The following is a 15,516-nucleotide window of genomic DNA, read 5'->3' as shown; positions in this document are numbered from 1 at the left end:
AACTTGAATTCCATTTTCTCTCTCAGTTCTTTTAGAATCTCAGCTAAAAATTGGCAATGTAAATAATATCTGAATAAGTACAAAACTTCAGTTTCAACTGCAAATGCATTTGCCCTATTCTATCTTTAACGTTAATGTAATATTCTTCTAGCACTCGTGGTGTTTTATATTTCTTTTGTGGGGTACTTTAAAAATCTTTTTTATGAAAGAAATGGGTTACATTAAGTCTTGTGATGTTTTAGGTTTCCAATAAGGAGGTTTTAAATTTTATGTCACGTCATCTTCAGATGCTTCATTCAAGAGATGTTTCCACTATAGAATGCAGAGCAAGGGCAAAAATACAAGTGATAGAGCGAGTGAGTGAAAAGGAGTGTTGTGGAAGGAGAGAATGAAACAAAGACAGAGTGAGTGAATGGCAGGGAGGTATAGAAGAGGAGTCTAGTAGTGAAGGAGACCTGCTTTTCCCTGCTCTTGACCTCCCACCCATCCCCAAACAACCACAAACATACCTTCTGTGCAAAGTTGGTATGCAGAATTTCACGCCTCAGCAAGTGAGGGTGAGTCCCAGGCCAGGGGCTAAAGAGCAAAAGAGTGCCTGTGCTCAGACTTTCCCTGCTAGGGATAGTTTATCTGGAACAAGTCCTTCTCTCTTGTATCCAGCAAGGATCTAGAAATCCTGCATGAATCTGCAAGGCACATTGGCAGCATAAATTTGCATAAACTGCCCCACCTATTGCCTTCCTACTTCCTGTGCTGTAGTTGTTTGTGTAGAGAGAGAGGTCGCAGGCAAGGAAATGTTGTGAGTCGGATACAGGACCCTAAATAGCTGGTGAGAGGTATGTGGTGTTCTAAAAGCATGAAAACTGTATACCTGTGAAATAAAGTGCTTTCGTATGTGTTCTTCTGTGTTTATTGTCCTGTGCATAAAGTTGCACCTTGTGTTTGAAGGTTTAAATTATTTCAGGCTTGCATGGAGGTAGACGTTTCTGAGTAACTTTTATTCATTTCTTAAAAGCCTGTACTGTCAGGATGGCCGAGAGGTCTAAGGTGCTGTGTTTAGGCCACAGTCTCCTTTGGAGGCGTGGGTTCGAATCCCACTTCTGACATGCCTTTTGGAGATTTAATCTCCTTTATCAGGTTAACATCTGATGGAAGTTGCATCTGTTGGTCTTCACCTGGCACGTTATTCCGTTCTCCTCTTGTCAAGAGAGATGGGGTTTCTCATATATTTAGGTTCTATAACGTCTTGCTGACAAAGCGCAATCCTTACCAAATGAGCATAGGACCCATGTAAGAGGTCATCTGGAAGAGTCATGCTCTTGTATGCCCTGGCCAGACGGGCCCTGCAAATTTGGAAGAATGCCATTCATCTGGTAGACAACTGGACTCCAGCACACTTACAGCAATCTCCTCAGGGCTTTGATCAGGGGCTGCTTAAATTTGCATACTCCACCCTATGTTGTGACTTTGAGATCCCTTGTTGAAATTGCTTTAGCCAGCCAAGAGGTGGCTATTGTCTCAATTTCAAAGCAGCTTTGAGCCGTTCAAGTGGCTGGTGAATAGCACTTTCTCTTTGTTCGCCTCAAAGTTCTAAAGAGTTCTCCATAAGTCCTGCTCTGTACAGATTGTTCAAAGATCTGTTGGAAGTGCATATAATAGGATAAATAAATGGAGGGCATTCCTTTTCAGTACCTCACCTGCATGGCTGTCTGGCCTCTGGAAGATGCTGGGAAAGCAAGTCAGGATGGCCGAGTGGTCTAAGGCGCTGCGTTCAGGTCGCAGTCTCCTCTGGAGGTGTGGGTTCAAATCCCACTTCTGACAGTCCTGTGTTTACTCTACTTTTTGTCTTGAGAAATATGATCATTTCCCTCGCAGTGGCTTATAGGATTGTCTTCTTGGAAGAGTGCAGTGAGTTTTTTTCTTGCTCTAGCCACTATTGGCCTAAGCTCTGTGCATTTGTTGGTTCCTAATATCTTTCTCACCCTTTAGATGAAAAAGCAGCATGGGGTCAGGATGGCTGGGTGGTCTAAGGCGCTGCGTTAAGGCCGCAGTCTCTCCTGGAGGCGTGGGTTCGAATCCCACTTCTGACAAAACTTGAATTCCATTTTCTCTCTCAGTTCTTTTAGAATCTCAGCTAAAAATTGGCAATGTAAATAATATCTGAATAAGTACCAAACTTCAGTTTCAACTGCAAATGCATTTGCCCTATTCTATCTTTAACGTTATTGTAATATTCTTCTAGCACTCGTGGTGTTTTATATTTCTTTTGTGGGGTACTTTAAAAATCTTTTTTATGAAAGAAATGGGTTACATTAAGTCTTGTGATGTTTTAGGTTTCCAATAAGGAGGTTTTAAATTTTATGTCACGTCATCTTCAGATGCTTCATTCAAGAGATGTTTCCAATATAGAATGCAGAGCAAGGGCAAAAATACAAGTGATAGAGCGAGTGAGTGAAAAGGAGTGTTGTGGAAGGAGAGAATGAAACAAAGACAGAGTGAGTGAATGGCAGGGAGGTATAGAAGAGGAGTCTAGTAGTGAAGGAGACCTGCTTTTCCCTGCTCTTGACCTCCCACCCATCCCCAAACAACCACAAACATACCTTCTGTGCAAAGTTGGTATGCAGAATTTCACGCCTCAGCAAGTGAGGGTGAGTCCCAGGCCAGGGGCTAAAGAGCAAAAGAGTGCCTGTGCTCAGACTTTCCCTGCTAGGGATAGTTTATCTGGAACAAGTCCTTCTCTCTTGTATCCAGCAAGGATCTAGAAATCCTGCATGAATCTGCAAGGCACATTGGCAGCATAAATTTGCATAAACTGCCCCACCTATTGCCTTCCTACTTCCTGTGCTGTAGTTGTTTGTGTAGAGAGAGAGGTCGCAGGCAAGGAAATGTTGTGAGTCGGATACAGGACCCTAAATAGCTGGTGAGAGGTATGTGGTGTTCTAAAAGCATGAAAACTGTATACCTGTGAAATAAAGTGCTTTCGTATGTGTTCTTCTGTGTTTATTGTCCTGTGCATAAAGTTGCACCTTGTGTTTGAAGGTTTAAATTATTTCAGGCTTGCATGGAGGTAGACGTTTCTGAGTAACTTTTATTCATTTCTTAAAGGCCTGTACTGTCAGGATGGCCGAGAGGTCTAAGGTGCTGTGTTTAGGCCACAGTCTCCTTTGGAGGCGCGGGTTCGAATCCCACTTCTGACATGCCTTTTGGAGATTTAATCTCCTTTATCAGGTTAACATCTGATGGAAGTTGCATCTGTTGGTCTTCACCTGGCACGTTATTCCGTTCTCCTCTTGTCAAGAGAGATGGGGTTTCTCATATATTTAGGTTCTATAACGTCTTGCTGACAAAGCGCAATCCTTACCAAATGAGCATAGGACCCATGTAAGAGGTCATCTGGAAGAGTCATGCTCTTGTATGCCCTGGCCAGTCGGGCCCTGCAAATTTGGAAGAATGCCATGCATCAGGTAGACAACTGGACTCCAGCACACTTACAGCAATTTCCTTAGGGCTTTGATCAGGGGCTGCTTAAATTTGCATACTCCACCCTATGTTGTGACTTTGAGATCCCTTTTTGAAATTGCTTTAGCCAGCCAAGAGGTGGCTATTGTCTCAATTTCAAAGCAGCTTTGAGCCGTTCAAGTGGCTGGTGAATAGCACTTTCTCTTTGTTCGCCTCAAAGTTCTAAAGAGTTCTCCATAGGTCCTGCTCTGTACAGATTGTTCAAAGATCTGTTGGAAGTGCATATAATAGGATAAATAAATTGAGGGCATTCCTTTTCAGTACCTCACCTGCATGGCTGTCTGGCCTCTGGAAGATGCTGGGAAAGCAAGTCAGGATGGCCGAGTGGTCTAAGGCGCTGCGTTCAGGTCGCAGTCTCCTCTGGAGGCGTGGGTTCAAATCCCACTTCTGACAGTCCTGTGTTTACTCTAATTTTTTTCTTGAGAAATATGATCATTTCCCTCGCAGTGGCTTATAGGATTGTCTTCTTGGAAGAGTGCAGTGAGTTTTTTTCTTGCTCTAGCCACTATTGGCCTAAGCTCTGTGCATTTTTTGGTTCCTAATATCTTTCTCACCCTTTAGATGAAAAAGCAGCATGGGGTCAGGATGGCCGAGTGGTCTAAGGCGCTGCGTTAAGGCCACAGTCTCTCCTGGAGGCGTGGGTTCGAATACCACTTCTGACAAAACTTGAATTCCATTTTCTCTCTCAGTTCCTTTAGAATCTCAGCTAAAAATTGGCAATGTAAATAATATCTGAATAAGTACCAAACTTCAGTTTCAACTGCAAATGCATTTGCCCTATTCTATCTTTAACGTTAATGTAATATTCTTCTAGCACTCGTGGTGTTTTATATTTCTTTTGTGGGGTACTTTAAAAATCTTTTTTATGAAAGAAATGGGTTACATTAAGTCTTGTGATGTTTTAGGTTTCCAATAAGGAGGTTTTAAATTTTATGTCACGTCATTTTCAGATGCTTCATTCAAGGGATGTTTCCACTATAGAATGCAGAGCAAGGGCAAAAATACAAGTGATAGAGCGAGTGAGTGAGAAGGAGTGTTGTGGAAGGAGAGAATGAAACAAAGACAGAGTGAGTGAACGGCAGGGAGGCATAGAAGAGTAGTCTAGTAGTGAAGGAGACCTGCTTTTCCCTGCTCTTGACCTCCCACCCATCCCCAAACAACCACAAACATACCTTCTGTGCAAAGTTGGTATGCAGAATTTCACGCCTCAGCAAGTGAGAGTGAGTCCCAGGCCAGGGGCTAAAGAGCAAAAGAGTGCCTGTGCTCAGACTTTCCCTGCTAGGGATAGTTTATCTGGAACAAGGCCTACTCTCTTGTATCCAGCAAGGATCTAGAAATCCTGCATGAATCTGCAAGGCACATTGGCAGCATAAATTTGCATAAACTGCCCCACCTATTGCCTTCCTACTTCCTGTGCTGTAGTTGTTTGTGTAGAGAGAGAGGTCGCAGGCAAGGAAATGTTGTGAGTCGGATACAGGACCCTAAATAGCTGGTGAGAGGTATGTGGTGTTCTAAAAGCATGAAAACTGTATACCTGTGAAATAAAGTGCTTTCGTATGTGTTCTTTTGTGTTTATTGTCCTGTGCATAAAGTTGCACCTTGTGTTTGAAGGTTTAAATTATGTCAGGCTTGCATGGAGGTAGACGTTTCTGAGTAACTTTTATTCATTTCTTAAAAGCTTATACTGTCAGGATGGCCGAGAGGTCTAAGGCTCTGTGTTTAGGCCACAGTCTCCTTTGGAGGCGTGGGTTTGAATCCCACTTCTGACATGCCTTTTGGAGATTTAATCTCCTTTATCAGGTTAACATCTGATGGAAGTTGCATCTGTTGGTCTTCACTTGGCACGTTATTCCGTTCTCCTCTTGTCAAGAGAGATGGAGTTTCTCATATATTTAGGTTCTATAACGTCTTGCTGACAAAGCGCAATCCTTACCAAATGAGCATAGGACCCATGTAAGAGGTCATCTGGAAGAGTCATGCTCTTGTATGCCCTGGCCAGACGGGCCCTGCAAATTTGGAAGAATGCCATTCATCTGGTAGACAACTGGACTCCAGCACACTTACAGCAATTTCCTCAGGGCTTTGATCAGGGGCTGCTTAAATTTGCATACTCCACCCTATGTTGTGACTTTGAGATCCCTTGTTGAAATTGCTTTAGCCAGCCAAGAGGTGGCTATTGTCTCAATTTCAAAGCAGCTTTGAGCCGTTCAAGTGGCTGGTGAATAGCACTTTCTCTTTGTTCGCCTCAAAGTTCTAAAGAGTTCTCCATAGGTCCTGCTCTGTACAGATTGTTCAAAGATCTGTTGGAAGTGCATATAATAGGATAAATAAATTGAGGGCATTCCTTTTCAGTACCTCACCTGCATGGCTGTCTGGCCTCTGGAAGATGCTGGGAAAGCAAGTCAGGATGGCCGAGTGGTCTAAGGCGCTGCGTTCAGGTCGCAGTCTCCTCTGGAGGTGTGGGTTCAAATCCCACTTCTGACAGTCCTGTGTTTACTCTACTTTTTGTCTTGAGAAATATGATCATTTCCCTCGCAGTGGCTTATAGGATTGTCTTCTTGGAAGAGTGCAGTGAGTTTTTTTCTTGCTCTAGCCACTATTGGCCTAAGCTCTGTGCATTTTTTGGTTCCTACTATCTTTCTGACCCTTTAGATGAAAAAGCAGCATGGGGTCAGGATGGCTGAGTGGTCTAAGGCGCTGCGTTAAGGCCGCAGTCTCTCCTGGAGGCGTGGGATCGAATCCCACTTCTGACAAAACTTGAATTCCATTTTCTCTCTCAGTTCTTTTAGAATCTCAGCTAAAAATTGGCAATGTAAATAATATCTGAATAAGTACCAAACTTCAGTTTCAACTGCAAATGCATTTGCCCTATTCTATCTTTAACGTTAATGTAATATTCTTCTAGCACTCGTGGTGTTTTATATTTCTTTTGTGGGGTACTTTAAAAATCTTTTTTATGAAAGAAATGGGTTACATTAAGTCTTGTGATGTTTTAGGTTTCCAATAAGGAGGTTTTAAATTTTATGTCACGTCATCTTCAGATGCTTCATTCAAGAGATGTTTCCACTATAGAATGCAGAGCAAGGGCAAAAATACAAGTGATAGAGCGAGTGAGTGAAAAGGAGTGTTGTGGAAGGAGAGAATGAAACAAAGACAGAGTGAGTGAATGGCAGGGAGGTATAGAAGAGGAGTCTAGTAGTGAAGGAGACCTGCTTTTCCCTGCTCTTGACCTCCCACCCATCCCCAAAGAACCACAAACATACCTTCTGTGCAAAGTTGGTATGCAGAATTTCACGCCTCAGCAAGTGAGGGTGAGTCCCAGGCCAGGGGCTAAAGAGCAAAAGAGTGCCTGTGCTCAGACTTTCCCTGCTAGGGATAGTTTATCTGGAACAAGTCCTTCTCTCTTGTATCCAGCAAGGATCTAGAAATCCTGCATGAATCTGCAAGGCACATTGGCAGCATAAATTTGCATAAACTGCCCCACCTATTGCCTTCCTACTTCCTGTGCTGTAGTTGTTTGTGTAGAGAGAGAGGTCGCAGGCAAGGAAATGTTGTGAGTCGGATACAGGACCCTAAATAGCTGGTGAGAGGTATGTGGTGTTCTAAAAGCATGAAAACTGTATACCTGTGAAATAAAGTGCTTTCGTATGTGTTCTTCTGTGTTTATTGTCCTGTGCATAAAGTTGCACCTTGTGTTTGAAGGTTTAAATTATTTCAGGCTTGCATGGAGGTAGACGTTTCTGAGTAACTTTTATTCATTTCTTAAAAGCCTGTACTGTCAGGATGGCCGAGAGGTCTAAGGTGCTGTGTTTAGGCCACAGTCTCCTTTGGAGGCGTGGGTTCGAATCCCACTTCTGACATGCCTTTTGGAGATTTAATCTCCTTTATCAGGTTAACATCTGATGGAAGTTGCATCTGTTGGTCTTCACCTGGCACGTTATTCCGTTCTCCTCTTGTCAAGAGAGATGGGGTTTCTCATATATTTAGGTTCTATAACGTCTTGCTGACAAAGCGCAATCCTTACCAAATGAGCATAGGACCCATGTAAGAGGTCATCTGGAAGAGTCATGCTATTGTATGCCCTGGCCAGACGGGCCCTGCAAATTTGGAAGAATGCCATGCATCTGGTAGACAACTGGACTCCAGCACACTTACAGCAATTTCCTTAGGGCTTTGATCAGGGGCTGCTTAAATTTGCATACTCCACCCTATGTTGTGACTTTGAGATCCCTTTTTGAAATTGCTTTAGCCAGCCAAGAGGTGGCTATTGTCTCAATTTCAAAGCAGCTTTGAGCCGTTCAAGTGGCTGGTGAATAGCACTTTCTCTTTGTTCGCCTCAAAGTTCTAAAGAGTTCTCCATAGGTCCTGCTCTGTACAGATTGTTCAAAGATCTGTTGGAAGTGCATATAATAGGATAAATAAATTGAGGGCATTCCTTTTCAGTACCTCACCTGCATGGCTGTCTGGCCTCTGGAAGATGCTGGGAAAGCAAGTCAGGATGGCCGAGTGGTCTAAGGCGCTGCGTTCAGGTCGCAGTCTCCTCTGGAGGCGTGGGATCAAATCCCACTTCTGACAGTCCTGTGTTTACTCTAATTTTTTTCTTGAGAAATATGATCATTTCCCTCGCAGTGGCTTATAGGATTGTCTTCTTGGAAGAGTGCAGTGAGTTTTTTTCTTGCTCTAGCCACTATTGGCCTAAGCTCTGTGCATTTTGTGGTTCCTAATATCTTTCTCACCCTTTAGATGAAAAAGCAGCATGGGATCAGGATGGCCGAGTGGTCTAAGGCGCTGCGTTAAGGCCGCAGTCTCTCCTGGAGGCGTGGGTTCGAATCCCACTTCTGACAAAACTTGAATTCCATTTTCTCTCTCAGTTCCTTTAGAATCTCAGCTAAAAATTGGCAATGTAAATAATATCTGAATAAGTACCAAACTTCAGTTTCAACTGCAAATGCATTTGCCCTATTCTATCTTTAACGTTAATGTAATATTCTTCTAGCACTCGTGGTGTTTTATATTTCTTTTGTGGGGTACTTTAAAAATCTTTTTTATGAAAGAAATGGGTTACATTAAGTCTTGTGATGTTTTAGGTTTCCAATAAGGAGGTTTTAAATTTTATGTCACGTCATTTTCAGATGCTTCATTCAAGAGATGTTTCCACTATAGAATGCAGAGCAAGGGCAAAAATACAAGTGATAGAGCGAGTGAGTGAGAAGGAGTGTTGTGGAAGGAGAGAATGAAACAAAGACAGAGTGAGTGAACGGCAGGGAGGCATAGAAGAGTAGTCTAGTAGTGAAGGAGACCTGCTTTTCCCTGCTCTTGACCTCCCACCCATCCCCAAACAACCACAAACATACCTTCTGTGCAAAGTTGGTATGCAGAATTTCACGCCTCAGCAAGTGAGAGTGAGTCCCAGGCCAGGGGCTAAAGAGCAAAAGAGTGCCTGTGCTCAGACTTTCCCTGCTAGGGATAGTTTATCTGGAACAAGGCCTACTCTCTTGTATCCAGCAAGGATCTAGAAATCCTGCATGAATCTGCAAGGCACATTGGCAGCATAAATTTGCATAAACTGCCCCACCTATTTCCTTCCTACTTCCTGTGCTGTAGTTGTTTGTGTAGAGACAGAGGTCGCAGGCAAGGAAATGTTGTGAGTCGGATACAGGACCCTAAATAGCTGGTGAGAGGTATGTGGTGTTCTAAAAGCATGAAAACTGTATACCTGTGAAATAAAGTGCTTTCGTATGTGTTCTTCTGTGTTTATTGTCCTGTGCATAAAGTTGCACCTTGTGTTTGAAGGTTTAAATTATGTCAGGCTTGCATGGAGGTAGACGTTTCTGAGTAACTTTTATTCATTTATTAAAAGCCTATACTGTCAGGATGGCCGAGAGGTCTAAGGTGCTGTGTTTAGGCCACAGTCTCCTTTGGAGGCGTGGGTTCGAATCCCACTTCTGACATGCCTTTTGGAGATTTAATCTCCTTTATCAGGTTAACATCTGATGGAAGTTGCATCTGTTGGTCTTCACCTGGCACGTTATTCCGTTCTCCTCTTGTCAAGAGAGATGGGGTTTCTCATATATTTAGGTTCTATAACGTCTTGCTGACAAAGCGCAATCCTTACCAAATGAGCATAGGACCCATGTAAGAGGTCATCTGGAAGAGTCATGCTCTTGTATGCCCTGGCCAGACGGGCCCTGCAAATTTGGAAGAATGCCATGCATCTGGTAGACAACTGGACTCCAGCACACTTACAGCAATTTCCTTAGGGCTTTGATCAGGGGCTGCTTAAATTTGCATACTCCACCCTATGTTGTGACTTTGAGATCCCTTTTTGAAATTGCTTTAGCCAGCCAAGAGGTGGCTATTGTCTCAATTTCAAAGCAGCTTTGAGCCGTTCAAGTGGCTGGTGAATAGCACTTTCTCTTTATTCGCCTCAAAGTTCTAAAGAGTTCTCCATAGGTCCTGCTCTGTACAGATTGTTCAAAGATCTGTTGGAAGTGCATATAATAGGATAAATAAATTGAGGGCATTCCTTTTCAGTACCTCACCTGCATGGCTGTCTGGCCTCTGGAAGATGCTGGGAAAGCAAGTCAGGATGGCCGAGTGGTCTAAGGCGCTGCGTTCAGGTCGCAGTCTCCTCTGGAGGCATGGGATCAAATCCCACTTCTGACAGTCCTGTGTTTACTCTAATTTTTTTCTTGAGAAATATGATCATTTCCCTCGCAGTGGCTTATAGGATTGTCTTCTTGGAAGAGTGCAGTGAGTTTTTTTCTTGCTCTAGCCACTATTGGCCTAAGCTCTGTGCATTTTGTGGTTCCTAATATCTTTCTCACCCTTTAGATGAAAAAGCAGCATGGGATCAGGATGGCCGAGTGGTCTAAGGCGCTGCGTTAAGGCCGCAGTCTCTCCTGGAGGCGTGGGTTCGAATCCCACTTCTGACAAAACTTGAATTCCATTTTCTCTCTCAGTTCCTTTAGAATCTCAGCTAAAAATTGGCAATGTAAATAATATCTGAATAAGTACCAAACTTCAGTTTCAACTGCAAATGCATTTGCCCTATTCTATCTTTAACGTTAATGTAATATTCTTCTAGCACTCGTGGTGTTTTATATTTCTTTTGTGGGGTACTTTAAAAATCTTTTTTATGAAAGAAATGGGTTACATTAAGTCTTGTGATGTTTTAGGTTTCCAATAAGGAGGTTTTAAATTTTATGTCACGTCATTTTCAGATGCTTCATTCAAGAGATGTTTCCACTATAGAATGCAGAGCAAGGGCAAAAATACAAGTGATAGAGCGAGTGAGTGAGAAGGAGTGTTGTGGAAGGAGAGAATGAAACAAAGACAGAGTGAGTGAACGGCAGGGAGGCATAGAAGAGTAGTCTAGTAGTGAAGGAGACCTGCTTTTCCCTGCTCTTGACCTCCCACCCATCCCCAAACAACCACAAACATACCTTCTGTGCAAAGTTGGTATGCAGAATTTCACGCCTCAGCAAGTGAGAGTGAGTCCCAGGCCAGGGGCTAAAGAGCAAAAGAGTGCCTGTGCTCAGACTTTCCCTGCTAGGGATAGTTTATCTGGAACAAGGCCTACTCTCTTGTATCCAGCAAGGATCTAGAAATCCTGCATGAATCTGCAAGGCACATTGGCAGCATAAATTTGCATAAACTGCCCCACCTATTTCCTTCCTACTTCCTGTGCTGTAGTTGTTTGTGTAGAGACAGAGGTCGCAGGCAAGGAAATGTTGTGAGTCGGATACAGGACCCTAAATAGCTGGTGAGAGGTATGTGGTGTTCTAAAAGCATGAAAACTGTATACCTGTGAAATAAAGTGCTTTCGTATGTGTTCTTCTGTGTTTATTGTCCTGTGCATAAAGTTGCACCTTGTGTTTGAAGGTTTAAATTATGTCAGGCTTGCATGGAGGTAGACGTTTCTGAGTAACTTTTATTCATTTATTAAAAGCCTATACTGTCAGGATGGCCGAGAGGTCTAAGGTGCTGTGTTTAGGCCACAGTCTCCTTTGGAGGCGTGGGTTCGAATCCCACTTCTGACATGCCTTTTGGAGATTTAATCTCCTTTATCAGGTTAACATCTGATGGAAGTTGCATCTGTTGGTCTTCACCTGGCACGTTATTCCGTTCTCCTCTTGTCAAGAGAGATGGGGTTTCTCATATATTTAGGTTCTATAACGTCTTGCTGACAAAGCGCAATCCTTACCAAATGAGCATAGGACCCATGTAAGAGGTCATCTGGAAGAGTCATGCTCTTGTATGCCCTGGCCAGACGGGCCCTGCAAATTTGGAAGAATGCCATGCATCTGGTAGACAACTGGACTCCAGCACACTTACAGCAATTTCCTTAGGGCTTTGATCAGGGGCTGCTTAAATTTGCATACTCCACCCTATGTTGTGACTTTGAGATCCCTTTTTGAAATTGCTTTAGCCAGCCAAGAGGTGGCTATTGTCTCAATTTCAAAGCAGCTTTGAGCCGTTCAAGTGGCTGGTGAATAGCACTTTCTCTTTATTCGCCTCAAAGTTCTAAAGAGTTCTCCATAGGTCCTGCTCTGTACAGATTGTTCAAAGATCTGTTGGAAGTGCATATAATAGGATAAATAAATTGAGGGCATTCCTTTTCAGTACCTCACCTGCATGGCTGTCTGGCCTCTGGAAGATGCTGGGAAAGCAAGTCAGGATGGCCGAGTGGTCTAAGGCGCTGCGTTCAGGTCGCAGTCTCCTCTGGAGGCATGGGATCAAATCCCACTTCTGACAGTCCTGTGTTTACTCTAATTTTTTTCTTGAGAAATATGATCATTTCCCTCGCAGTGGCTTATAGGATTGTCTTCTTGGAAGAGTGCAGTGAGTTTTTTTCTTGCTCTAGCCACTATTGGCCTAAGCTCTGTGCATTTTGTGGTTCCTAATATCTTTCTCACCCTTTAGATGAAAAAGCAGCATGGGATCAGGATGGCCGAGTGGTCTAAGGCGCTGCGTTAAGGCCGCAGTCTCTCCTGGAGGCGTGGGTTCGAATCCCACTTCTGACAAAACTTGAATTCCATTTTCTCTCTCAGTTCCTTTAGAATCTCAGCTAAAAATTGGCAATGTAAATAATATCTGAATAAGTACCAAACTTCAGTTTCAACTGCAAATGCGTTTGCCCTATTCTATCTTTAACGTTAATGTAATATTCTTCTAGCACTCGTGGTGTTTTATATTTCTTTTGTGGGGTACTTTAAAAATCTTTTTTATGAAAGAAATGGGTTACATTAAGTCTTGTGATGTTTTAGGTTTCCAATAAGGAGGTTTTAAATTTTATGTCACGTCATTTTCAGATGCTTCATTCAAGAGATGTTTCCACTATAGAATGCAGAGCAAGGGCAAAAATACAAGTGATAGAGCGAGTGAGTGAGAAGGAGTGTTGTGGAAGGAGAGAATGAAACAAAGACAGAGTGAGTGAACGGCAGGGAGGCATAGAAGAGTAGTCTAGTAGTGAAGGAGACCTGCTTTTCCCTGCTCTTGACCTCCCACCCATCCCCAAACAACCACAAACATACCTTCTGTGCAAAGTTGGTATGCAGAATTTCACGCCTCAGCAAGTGAGAGTGAGTCCCAGGCCAGGGGCTAAAGAGCAAAAGAGTGCCTGTGCTCAGACTTTCCCTGCTAGGGATAGTTTATCTGGAACAAGGCCTACTCTCTTGTATCCAGCAAGGATCTAGAAATCCTGCATGAATCTGCAAGGCACATTGGCAGCATAAATTTGCATAAACTGCCCCACCTATTTCCTTCCTACTTCCTGTGCTGTAGTTGTTTGTGTAGAGACAGAGGTCGCAGGCAAGGAAATGTTGTGAGTCGGATACAGGACCCTAAATAGCTGGTGAGAGGTATGTGGTGTTCTAAAAGCATGAAAACTGTATACCTGTGAAATAAAGTGCTTTCGTATGTGTTCTTCTGTGTTTATTGTCCTGTGCATAAAGTTGCACCTTGTGTTTGAAGGTTTAAATTATGTCAGGCTTGCATGGAGGTAGACGTTTCTGAGTAACTTTTATTCATTTACTAAAAGCCTATACTGTCAGGATGGCCGAGAGGTCTAAGGCGCTGTGTTTAGGCCACAGTCTCCTTTGGAGGCGTGGGTTCGAATCCCACTTCTGCCATGCCTTTTGGAGATTTAATCTCCTTTATCAGGTTAACATCTGATGGAAGTTGCATCTGTTGGTCTTCACTTGGCACGTTATTCCGTTCTCCTCTTGTCAAGAGAGATGGAGTTTCTCATATATTTAGGTTTTATAACGTCTTGCTGACAAAGCGCAATCCTTACCAAATGAGCATAGGACCCATGTAAGAGGTCATCTGGAAGAGTCATGCTCTTGTATGCCCTGGCCAGACGGGCCCTGCAAATTTGGAAGAATGCCATTCATCTGGTAGACAACTGGACTCCAGCACACTTACAGCAATTTCCTCAGGGCTTTGATCAGGGGCTGCTTAAATTTGCATACTCCACCCTATGTTGTGACTTTGAGATCCCTTGTTGAAATTGCTTTAGCCAGCCAAGAGGTGGCTATTGTCTCAATTTCAAAGCAGCTTTGAGCCGTTCAAGTGGCTGGTGAATAGCACTTTCTCTTTGTTCGCCTCAAAGTTCTAAAGAGTTCTCCATAGGTCCTGCTCTGTACAGATTGTTCAAAGATCTGTTGGAAGTGCATATAATAGGATAAATAAATTGAGGGCATTCCTTTTCAGTACCTCACCTGCATGGCTGTCTGGCCTCTGGAAGTTGCTGGGAAAGCAAGTCAGGATGGCCGAGTGGTCTAAGGCGCTGCGTTCAGGTCGCAGTCTCCTCTGGAGGCGTGGGTTCAAATCCCACTTCTGACAGTCCTGTATTTACTCTAATTTTTTTCTTGAGAAATATGATCATTTCCCTCGCAGTGGCTTATAGGATTGTCTTCTTGGAAGAGTGCAGTGAGTTTTTTTCGTGCTCTAGCCACTATTGGCCTAAGCTCTGTGCATTTTTTGGTTCCTCATATCTTTCTCACCCTTTAGATGAAAAAGCAGCACGGGGTCAGGATGGCCGAGTGGTCTAAGGCGCTGCGTTAAGGCCGCAGTCTCTCCTGGAGGCGTGGGTTCGAATCCCACTTCTGACAAAACTTGAATTACATTTTCTCTCTCAGTTCCTTTAGAATCTCAGCTAAAAATTGGCAATGTAAATAATATCTGAATAAGTACCAAACTTCAGTTTCAACTGCAAATGCATTTGCCCTATTCTATCTTTAACGATAATGTAATATTCTTCTAGCACTCGTGGTATTTATATTTCTTTTGTGGGGTACTTTAAAAATCTTTTTTATGAAAGAAATGGGTTACATTAAGTCTTGTGATGTTTTAGGTTTCCAATAAGGAGGTTTTAAATTTTATGTCACGTCATTTTCAGATGCTTCATTCAAGAGATGTTTCCACTATAGAATGCAGAGCAAGGGCAAAAATACAAGTGATAGAGCGAGTGAGCGAGAAGGAGTGTTGTGGAAGGAGAGAATGAAACAAAGACAGAGTGAGTGAACGGCAGGGAGGCATAGAAGAGGAGTCTAGTAGTGAAGGAGACCTGCTTTTCCCTGCTCTTGACCTCCCACCCATCCCCAAACAACCACAAACATACCTTCTGTGCAAAGTTGGTATGCAGAATTTCACGCCTCAGCAAGTGAGGGTGAGTCCCAGGCCAGGGGCTAAAGAGCAAAATAGTGCCTGTGCTCAGACTTTCCCTGCTAGGGATAGTTTATCTGGAACAAGGCCTACTCTCTTGTATCCAGCAAGGATCTACAAATCCTGCATGAATCTGCAAGGCACATTGGCAGCATAAATTTGCATAAACTGCCCCACCTATTGCCTTCCTACTTCCTGTGCTGTAGTTGTTTGTGTAGAGAGAGAGGTCGCAGGCAAGGAAATGTTGTGAGTCAGATACAGGACCCTAAATAGCTGGTGAGAGGTATGTGGTGTTCTAAAAGCATGAAAACTGTATACCTGTGAAAT

The 15,516-nt window shown here is 43.3% G+C and overlaps 13 non-coding genes across 13 annotated transcripts; all 13 read left to right on the top strand.

The window, feature by feature from the left end:
• The first annotated feature begins 1,023 nt into the window (after positions 1-1,023).
• TRNAL-UAG (transfer RNA leucine (anticodon UAG)) lies at positions 1,024-1,106 on the top strand. The gene has a single exon. It is a non-coding gene; the product is annotated as a tRNA-Leu (tRNA).
• A 632-nt stretch (positions 1,107-1,738) lies between these two features.
• On the top strand, positions 1,739-1,821 carry TRNAL-CAG (transfer RNA leucine (anticodon CAG)). The gene has a single exon. It is a non-coding gene; the product is annotated as a tRNA-Leu (tRNA).
• A 2,008-nt stretch (positions 1,822-3,829) lies between these two features.
• TRNAL-CAG (transfer RNA leucine (anticodon CAG)) lies at positions 3,830-3,912 on the top strand. Its single transcript has one exon. It is a non-coding gene; the product is annotated as a tRNA-Leu (tRNA).
• A 2,008-nt stretch (positions 3,913-5,920) lies between these two features.
• On the top strand, positions 5,921-6,003 carry TRNAL-CAG (transfer RNA leucine (anticodon CAG)). The gene has a single exon. It is a non-coding gene; the product is annotated as a tRNA-Leu (tRNA).
• A 1,293-nt stretch (positions 6,004-7,296) lies between these two features.
• TRNAL-UAG (transfer RNA leucine (anticodon UAG)) lies at positions 7,297-7,379 on the top strand. The gene has a single exon. It is a non-coding gene; the product is annotated as a tRNA-Leu (tRNA).
• A 632-nt stretch (positions 7,380-8,011) lies between these two features.
• On the top strand, positions 8,012-8,094 carry TRNAL-CAG (transfer RNA leucine (anticodon CAG)). Its single transcript has one exon. It is a non-coding gene; the product is annotated as a tRNA-Leu (tRNA).
• Positions 8,095-8,280: 186 nt separating this feature from the next.
• Positions 8,281-8,363, top strand: TRNAL-AAG (transfer RNA leucine (anticodon AAG)). Its single transcript has one exon. It is a non-coding gene; the product is annotated as a tRNA-Leu (tRNA).
• Positions 8,364-9,387: 1,024 nt separating this feature from the next.
• On the top strand, positions 9,388-9,470 carry TRNAL-UAG (transfer RNA leucine (anticodon UAG)). Its single transcript has one exon. It is a non-coding gene; the product is annotated as a tRNA-Leu (tRNA).
• A 901-nt stretch (positions 9,471-10,371) lies between these two features.
• On the top strand, positions 10,372-10,454 carry TRNAL-AAG (transfer RNA leucine (anticodon AAG)). The gene has a single exon. It is a non-coding gene; the product is annotated as a tRNA-Leu (tRNA).
• A 1,024-nt stretch (positions 10,455-11,478) lies between these two features.
• Positions 11,479-11,561, top strand: TRNAL-UAG (transfer RNA leucine (anticodon UAG)). Its single transcript has one exon. It is a non-coding gene; the product is annotated as a tRNA-Leu (tRNA).
• Positions 11,562-12,462: 901 nt separating this feature from the next.
• TRNAL-AAG (transfer RNA leucine (anticodon AAG)) lies at positions 12,463-12,545 on the top strand. The gene has a single exon. It is a non-coding gene; the product is annotated as a tRNA-Leu (tRNA).
• Positions 12,546-14,284: 1,739 nt separating this feature from the next.
• TRNAL-CAG (transfer RNA leucine (anticodon CAG)) lies at positions 14,285-14,367 on the top strand. The gene has a single exon. It is a non-coding gene; the product is annotated as a tRNA-Leu (tRNA).
• A 186-nt stretch (positions 14,368-14,553) lies between these two features.
• On the top strand, positions 14,554-14,636 carry TRNAL-AAG (transfer RNA leucine (anticodon AAG)). The gene has a single exon. It is a non-coding gene; the product is annotated as a tRNA-Leu (tRNA).
• Positions 14,637-15,516: the final 880 nt, after the last annotated feature.

Source organism: Triturus cristatus, chromosome 6, assembly GCF_964204655.1.
Source record: "Triturus cristatus chromosome 6, aTriCri1.1, whole genome shotgun sequence".
Taxonomy (NCBI): domain Eukaryota; kingdom Metazoa; phylum Chordata; class Amphibia; order Caudata; family Salamandridae; genus Triturus; species Triturus cristatus.
This window is presented reverse-complemented; position numbering and strand designations above follow the sequence as displayed.